General features: G+C 36.9%; 1 long non-coding RNA gene across 1 annotated transcript; it reads left to right on the top strand.

Annotated features, from left to right (window-relative positions):
- Nucleotides 1-954: 954 nt before the first annotated feature.
- Nucleotides 955-7619, top strand: LOC141735528 (uncharacterized). The gene is made up of 3 exons (XR_012584771.1): nucleotides 955-1088; nucleotides 2949-3040; nucleotides 4969-7619. It is a non-coding gene; the product is annotated as an uncharacterized LOC141735528 (long non-coding RNA).
- Nucleotides 7620-9205: the final 1586 nt, after the last annotated feature.

Consider the following 9205-nt stretch of genomic DNA (forward strand, 5'->3'; position numbering starts at 1 on the left):
TTTACTGTTTTAAACAAAGTTCAACTATTCTTACATGAGTACTTTTGTTTTAAGTGGCACCTTTCAAATGATTTGTAGATTTGGCCACAAAACTAAAAAATCAATTATTCATGCAGACCTATTTTTTGGCATTGCTGATAGGTAGATGTGTTAGCCTGAAGAAGCACTGTAATCCTGTATAGTCTTTTCCAAATTTGTTTTTCAGTTACCAGTAGCTTTGTATTTAATATAAATTTGTCTGTGATTGAACACAACTTTACCTTGGTGTCACAGTTTTCAGTGTTGTAATGTTTGGGATGGATGGACTACGTTGATTCTTTGTTATTCATGCATGGGATTACTCTCCTGTCGGTTTATGTCATTATTAGCATCTCAGTGAAAAACATACCTGTGCAATAAGGATCCTTCTTCAGAATATCAGATTCAAATATGGCAACCATTCATAATTCAAAATCTCCCAGATTTCAGAGTTTTTAATGAACTGAACATAGGTGAAATTGGGTCTTTTTTGTCATACCATAGATTAACTAGAGAAATGGATAAAAAAAGAAATAAAAATAAAAATGTTGTACATTTTAAGTTACAATATTTTTTTACGCAGTTGAGAGGAAATAAAACAGCCCAGATCAAACTAAAACCACTTAGGGTTTCCTAAGTGCAATTTACAGATGATTCTGGATTGAGGTTCAGCAAATACAGGTGCTTTGTGTGTCCTGATTTGGGGTGAAGCAGAGACAACTTACTCTTCAGTGAAAGAGGCTCTTGCTTATATTCGTTGCTGTGGCCATCAGGATCAGCTGACTTGGTTGTTTACCCTATGGAGGGGTTGCACCTGTGGGGAGGAGTGGACAGGTGACCCAAAACTGACCAATAGGGTATTCCATCCCATCTGCCATGCTCAGTATAAAAGCTGAGGGATCAAAGGGTCTGGGGCTTCTTCAGTGTTTGATATCTTGGGAGGATCATGTTGGTTTGTCTACTTTTGATCCTCATCAGTGTGTTCTGGAATCCAGTTCCTATTTGTCACTGAGTTCAGTCTGGAACTTCCGCAGTGCCTGCTGGTGATCTCTCCCTGGGAGCTTGATATGGTTTTGTATATATTGTATCTATTTCATTATTTCCTTTTTATTATTAATATTTCATTGAGCTAGTCTAGTTTTTTCTGAACTCATAACTCTCTTTATCTCTCTTCATCTCTCTTCTTTCTCTCTTTGGAGTGAGAGGTGGGGGAGAGCATCTGTTATCTCTTCATTGGCCAATCTGGCCCAAACCGTGCCACTGTGAAAGGTTATCTTGCCTAAGGTCATCTCTTCAGAGCAAAGAAGCTGTTGACATTTTTAAGAAAATTTATAGCAAGCTAAAGTCTTTGAGGGAATCATAGCTTTAATTTGAAGCAGCTGGGTAGCCTGAAAAATCAAAGGACAGAAAAATATGCTAATACTAAGGCATAAGGTGTGACATAGGGTGCTGAATACCTATAGCAGTTTTTATCAAACAAGCCTGCAAAAAAAAAAAAAATCAATGACTTAACCTTAAGTGTTCAAATCAGTGTATATGGGTCTTAGTCATATGAATGTTAACAGTCAATAGGATTTCCATATATCCTGAAACTTTTCTTTGAAAATACCCCTCTCATCTAGAGCTGTTTAAAGCTGATAGGAGAAAAAAAATCCACCTCCTCTTGATTTCGCTGTGCAATGAATAGGCCACTTACGAAGAGCATATCTTTTCCAGGCAGCATCCCTAAAATATCCATTATAGGACAGCCACGCAGATATTTTATTAGGGAAAGAAAGAGTAGAGAGTTTAAAAGCAAAAGTGACATGTGCTTTTCCTTGACATACAAAGAAGGATTTTGTTAATGAAAGGCTGTTTCCTAGGCTAATGCAAAATTTGTAACTAGTATTCAAGAGTAACAAGTATGGTACATACAGCAACTAAATCATAGATTAATTACTAGATTATAAGAAACTTTTCTGTTTTCCATCAGACAACAAGAAAGGGAACTAATGATACCCATTTATGAGGACGCAGAATTCCTTTATGAAAGAGAGAAATTATGTTCTGACAATTTATATCCTGCTTGTGTTTTTTATTATTGCTGTTATTCTAAAAAAAAAAACAAACCCGAACTTTCTTTTTTTTTAACTTGAGTTTTCTGTTAAAAAAAACCAAGCTTACATGAAAATACTCTGTTCTTGCAGATGTTTAAGAGGTTTTGATTGTTATTACAGTATGCCAGTTCTTTCACAGTTCATGGGAGGATTCTTTAGGAGAGTTAATAGGAAGATAGTGGGAAGGATGTCTCTGTAAACATTGCTCAGAGAAGTTCACATGGCTAAAGACTTGCCGTGCTTGTCCTATGTATATCATGATTGCATCCAACCCCAATCCTGTAGCTTTGTAATTTGTAAGTCAGTGTTAAAATAAAATCAGCTGCCCCATCACTAAACACCTGAACATGTAATTTAGCACATCTGACTGATATATTTTTCATTGATCAATTATTGCCCTGCTAAATGATACCAGGTTTGTTTGACAAATTGAATGTAACATCATCACTATATAGTTTATAGTTTTCTCCCCCAGCATTTGTAATCCTTGCAGATTCATTCCTTCTGTCTAAAACAGCTACAGGCTCAACTAAAATAGAAAAAAAAAAAATTGAAAGTTAGAGATATTCCTAGTGAGTGCCTGTGGTTAACATTGAATGAGTTCTCAGGTAAGATTAAGAATTAACCGCTACAGATGTATTAGGCTCCATCTGGAAAAGCTGCGTTCACAGTCACTGGGAAAACAAAAATGACTGAGAATCTTAAAATAAGGCACAGGAACATGTTTTCTTTTATTAACTGTAAATATCTACATGTGAGTTCATTTCCTGATCTTTTATAATCTAAAATTAGGTAAGAGGATTCCTACCTTATGTTTCTAAAATTGTGTTTCAGAACACTACCATCCATATGCAACCAACCATGCCACAACTGAAAACACGAGACAGCACCTTAAAACCAGCTCTGGGACTGTGTTTTAACTGCAGGTAAACAACTGCTTTCTCTCTCCACCCATCGTGTGTATTGCAGAATTGCACTTGTATATGGCACAGGGGGTTCCTCTTTCCCAATTCTTTTGTACTATTCTATAGTTTGAGGGATCGGGATTCAAACCGCAGCTTCTCAGTTCCTACAGGAGTTCTAGATTCTGTTTTAGAGTCTAGTACAAAAATGTAAGTAGCTGCAGTGTCCTCTGTTACTGGGAAGACAAAGATAGGAGTTACCCCTCCTGTAAGCCTTTCTGCATGTTCTAGTTTAGATTGCGATGATTGTGTTGTGTGGACACTCAGGCAAGAATCTGATATACTGAAGTACTAATTCACTAGCAGAGTGAATTTGGATCTGAGTAGGAGATGGGAGAAGAGCACATCATGTTACTGATTCTGTTATTTGCTCAGAGCTGTAGTAAGAATTTACTGCCTAAGTATCTGCTGAAATGAATGTTGTCTTGTTGCTTCATGCTACTAAAAACGATAGATAGGGAGAACTGGAAGTCACAAGGGTGAACACTGACCCAGACTTCAGTGTCTACTAATAGTTTGGGATGTCATGATTTTTGATGTTTTCAACCTGAGCTGAGACTTGAGTTTCTGGAAATCTTTCTATATCAAACCCACAAACTGTTAGATGAGGGATAGTTATCCACTGAATATTCACTTTATTTATCATTATGCTCAATGGAAGGAAGGAATGCAACTTTCTGGGAACTCATTTTCTTATATAACTACAGAGATTTGAGAGTCATTTGATACCTGTTTCCTTTGTGATGGGGATGCTTGCTTTCAGCTGGTTAAGTGCAATCCATTTATTCTGCTTGAATGCCAATCACTGAAGGATTTTTGCTACAAGTGTACATTGCATTTTGCACCTTCTATCATCATGCTATTTAATGCATGTTCTCTACACAAGGAAATGATGCTGAATGTGATGTCCAGCTTATCACATCAGTATAATTCATATCCATGTCACCAGTGATAATAAAAATCTAGACTTTCTGATAACTCTATGCTACCTCAAGAAAATAGGGAATGAGGAGCGGGAGCTTAGTACACAGAGCATTCAAGGAGTGCAGTATCATTATGATTATCTGAAATGGTTATAGCGAGTGTAAATGTGCTTTTTGATGCAACGCAGGTGGAAAGGCATGAGTCTGTAGCTAAGCTATGTAAACCCAGTAGAATACTGTATCAGGAGTGATGATTATTTCTGTAGAAGTTAAGGAGATATCCTGTGTAAATGGAGCATAAATGCTGGGTGAAGTTTTTGAGTTCTGCTGAAATTAAGATGATTTTACATACTGCCAAGGTTAGGTGGCAGCTGGCTGAAGTATTATCCCAGTCTGAAAGCAGACACATTCTCTTTCTGGCTCTGCCAGTTCACAGTAAGATGCTGCTACTTCTAATATTACTAACAATACATGAATTCCTCAGAAACCATCATCTGGAATCCAGGGCTTATCCTTAGCTAAACGACCTAATGAGTAGGTCGGAGCTGTGTTCTTACAATACTGTCCTATCAATCTTATTGGTCTGCATAGTGGCAAAGTTGCAGTAGGGCAAATGGAATCTGTCCTCGCAGCCAATATTCAGTGGTTTAATGTGTTCCCCTGCAAGATGTGAGTTATGTGATAAAGTTCCTAAACTCTTTAAAAAGAGCTGTGGAGCTGGAATGACATTTCTGGTTCTTTTTCTCTTGCATTTTTGATGGTGTAGAGTGCTGGCACCATAAGTGGAAGTGCCCCATATCTCTCTCTCCTCTAAATTGCTTATGGACTGAAAGTAAAGGGCTTCTATGGTATAGGAAATGTAATTTCAAAAAGTTTCATAACTGCAATGGAAAAAAGGCTCTTTGAACAAAATGAGTTGTAGCTATAATGACATTTTTTAAATAAATCACTTTTTCTGGTGTGTTATAGGCCCACTTTAAGCATGATGATTGGATGGAGAAACTGAAGAGAAATATCTGGAGTGAAACAAAAATGTGGAGTTTTCAGATTGCCTTGTCGTCCAGACCACAGTGTTTCTGTGCGTAATAAGCACCATGGGAAACTTCTTAACAGGACACAAGCAATTACTTTTCAGTTGCCCTGGGAACTTGTTGAGTACTGATTTCCTGGCATATATGCAACTATGACAATATGGATTTTTAGCTATGAAGGATCTAAATAAACCTTATCTCTCACCTTCTCCCTGTCTTTTTCTGTTTTTCTGTCTTCCTGTCCTTTGTCTTTTTCTTCTTGTCTCCTTTGCTCCCTTTCTCTCTCTTACTTTCTTCTATCTCCATCTATGTCTTTTCCTTAATAAGCCAAACTACCTGTTCTTTCAGCTAAAGTTGGAATGGTGGTATTTCTAAAATATTATTTGTAGGGATTGTTGCCATTCTCACTACAGCAAGCAAAGAAACACGGTACTAATTCTAATTTTACTTTACCATAGTGTTTCTTCTGCAAGTAGCTCCTAAATTTCTTTTCAAATTCTAGTTATTATTGCTACTATTCTTGTGTTGATTAATAGACCTAAACATAGACTTGTATGCCGAACCGGAGTGACAGTGAAACATTATAGGAGCATTGCTATTGGGCACTCTTTTCAGCCCTCGAGGGATGTTATTTAAAATCAGGGCTTTTCATATATTGTTAGGCCACAGAGCAATCAGAGTATATGGATACTGTTCAGCACTGATGCATAGCCTCCTGTGTCAGATGTAAAATGAAACTCCACTTTGAAATCTATGCCTGTCATGTTTTCATGTTTTTGGGTCCCTGAGCACTTCAGGTAATTCTAGAGACACCTGTTTGCTAGAAAACCTTAAAACCAGTTTCAGACTTGAAAGTACTATATAGGCTTATGATTTATGGACATGTCTATCTCTTGTCTTTATTATGAACTTTTAAGTACTTGAAGTAAACATGCTGTAAATTTGGAACTAACTGTTTGTGGACACTGAGATGCATTTTCTTAAGAAGGACATGATTGTGAAGTGTTAATACTTTCCTCTTGTAATAATCAGTGGCTTGTATTGGTCTAGCTGGTCTTATCCCAGAATAAGATTAAAGGAAAATGAGGGTAAAAATGGTTTCACACTAGCTTAAAAGCTATCCAGATTTCTCAGAGCTTTTCTGACTGGCTTCCTGAAGTAGATGTCTCCAGTCTGAGGATTTTGCTAGAATACAGTACTTCTCAAACTCCTGATACAATGTCAGGCAGCCATGAATCAAAGAGAGAGTTAAGAAAAACCTACATGATTTTTCCTCTCCTAGAGACCAAAATATTGTAGGTATTACTACAGGACTCGCTACCAATTTCTTCCCATTGGTAAAAGATTTTCCACTGGGTTGATTTACTGGGGTTTGGGCAGCTTTGGATGAACTATCCAGATCTAAAAGCTGCGTAACAGGTTTAGTCTTAAAGTGCATCACAAATGCTGTTACTGAAATAGGCCATGCAATATTTTTGTGAAGTGGAAAGGGTCTCTCCCTTTGCACTCAACAAGGAATATAGGAAACCTGATGCTAAAGCTTAACTGGATGCAAGATGTAAACAAAAATGTTTTTTATTTTGCATTTGATAGCATCAGACACCTTGCAGCTCTCTGCCCCTTTTCTTCCAGGAAGATTTTTTTTCTTAAAACTCCATGTTTTAAGCCAATATTACATAAAGAATTTTCACAATTATTGTATTTTTTTTTTCTGAAGAATATTAAAAACTTCTTTTTCTGGTGATGGAATTACACCTTTATCAACACTTCATAAAGCACTGGTGAAGCTATTGTACCAAAAACTGTCATCCCTACACATACATCCAGTTTAATATTATCACTTTCTTCAGCTTTGAATACTTGCATCTGCTAGTTCTTTGAAATTATAAAATTGGATAATCCGAAGATTGCGGTGAGAGGAAAAAAAAAAACCCCAACCAATTATTAATTGCCTCAAGAAAACTCATTACACTTCCCTGTCCTTCCCTGCTCTCTTTGTTTCTTAGCTCTTAGAAGTGACACTAGATAGCAACATTACTAGTGAGTATGTAGCCTAAAAGAGTGGGTTTGTAATGTGAACCACCTGGTACTATGGACCAAACATCCTCACTAAATACATTACTGAGGGCAGTCAACTAATTTTCTTCAAAAGTGCACTCCTAGCCCAAACTAACATTCTAGTCTGGATTCACCTTTAAAGACTTTCATTGTTGGACCCCATTAGGTCTATGATAAAAAACAAAGCAAGACCTTAATCCAGTTCAGATGGGATCAGAATCAGTGCAGTACCATTTTTATCATGAACTTCATGGTAAGCAAGGTAAGACCAGACTATAAAAATCCCAAATGTTTCTTCCTAGTCTGTCTGATGTGTTCTAGTATGGTGAATAAGACAGAAACTAAATTGGGTGACAAGGACAAGAGAAGACAACAAAGTTGTTATAAAATACAGAGGAACTGATTGCAAGGGAAGCATAAAAGCACAAGACAAACACTTCACAATGCTTAAAAAAAAGTCACACAAAATAGAAAAATCATCTAAGTGATCTGTGGTAAATTCAGATGAGTATGATGTCCATTTTTTGACCATTGGCCAATGGAAAAACTGTCAACTTCATGGCATTTTGTTTTCAAAACTGGATGGCCTAATGTTTATGAAAGCGTAAAATCTGTATTTGTGTTAGCTTTAGATGAGAGCCTATCTCTCATGCAGGTCTCAGCTGTTGTTGGTTCTGCACAATAAATTGCACAGATCTGTGACCTTAATAGCCTACAGAGGATCAGCCTGCCTCTCTGTCTTCAGTCTTCTGTCACTTAGGATGACTTATGAAATTAATACTTTTTTAATAAGGAATTTTGTAAGGCCCTCATCCTAGAAACACCTACACCTACAAGTAGCATTATATCTCACCATTAATAAATGAATCATGTTAATGAAGGTATGCAGAATCATACCAAATGGAGGCCTGGCACTTCATTTCCCCAAACATTTCAGCTTAGTAAAGTGAAATAGTAAACAAGTAAAATAGTTCTTCCTTGTTCTCCTGCAAAGTCCTCTCTAAGGCATTTTGTTGGAACATGAGATCAGGAAATGCTTTTGCCTTTGGTTAATGAAGCTATGAATGTTGATAGGAAGCACATCACCTTTCAGACTGCTCCAAGATCTGGCATTCTGAAAGTCTAGGAATGTAGCAATACAGTACACCTGCAAAGAGTCAGGATGATGTGAAACTTCAAAGTGAACAAAGTTTGTGCCCCATTTGACATCAGAATGGAAAAGTAGAGTGGGGGCTCAAATGGAAGGATTCCTGGACTTGTACGTTACTTTTGCAGTTTGAAAGGAACTTTTTAAGTTGAGCCTTTGAGCCCCTTTGCTCTTCTCTTCATTCCAGTAGGAGTGACAAAGGGAATAATAACAGAAATCCAGAGCAGTGTGATTCTCATAATAAGGTCTCATTCAAACCTGATCATTGTAGGTACATACTTACTTTAGTTTGAATAAAAATAAACATTCTGAGAAATTATTGTTGTCAGATGTACAATGCCTTCTCAGAAAACCTGTCTAGCTTCAGTAAATACCTTGAGGATAGGCAATCATCTTGTTCCACACTAGGGATACATATGCATGCATACATGCATAAGCACACATGCACACATCTCACATAATAATTCATTGAAACAACATCAGTGCAAAAGTCTCCTGTAATTATGAATGATTTTGGGGAAGCAATGTGATGCCAGTAATTGTTCTGGAGGATATTAATTCATCAGACAGATCTTCATTATTATTCATCAGTTTGAAGAAAAGTAGGTTGTCAGGACAGTTTGAAGAACTGCACAACTCAGACTCCACCTCCAGTTTTCCCAGTTTACAATTATTCTTACTTCACATAAACCAAATCCAAAGTCCAGGAAAAAGAAAGAAAACCTTTATTACTGAAATCTAGGTGACTGACTAATCCTGACCAAAGATTGGGGGAAGTGACAAGCAACAGGCAAATTAGATATCCTTCTACTTCATGCTTCAGTGAATTCTGTGCAAACAAATAACAGGGTACTAGATGAAGTAAAGATGTAATTTCAGTCATGAATGGGATAAGATTCTGTGGATAGAACATTACAAAGATTTGTGAAAGAAATTTTATAATGATTATATATGATATCCACATAAAATA

Source organism: Larus michahellis, chromosome W, assembly GCF_964199755.1.
Source record: "Larus michahellis chromosome W, bLarMic1.1, whole genome shotgun sequence".
Taxonomy (NCBI): Eukaryota; Metazoa; Chordata; class Aves; order Charadriiformes; family Laridae; genus Larus; species Larus michahellis.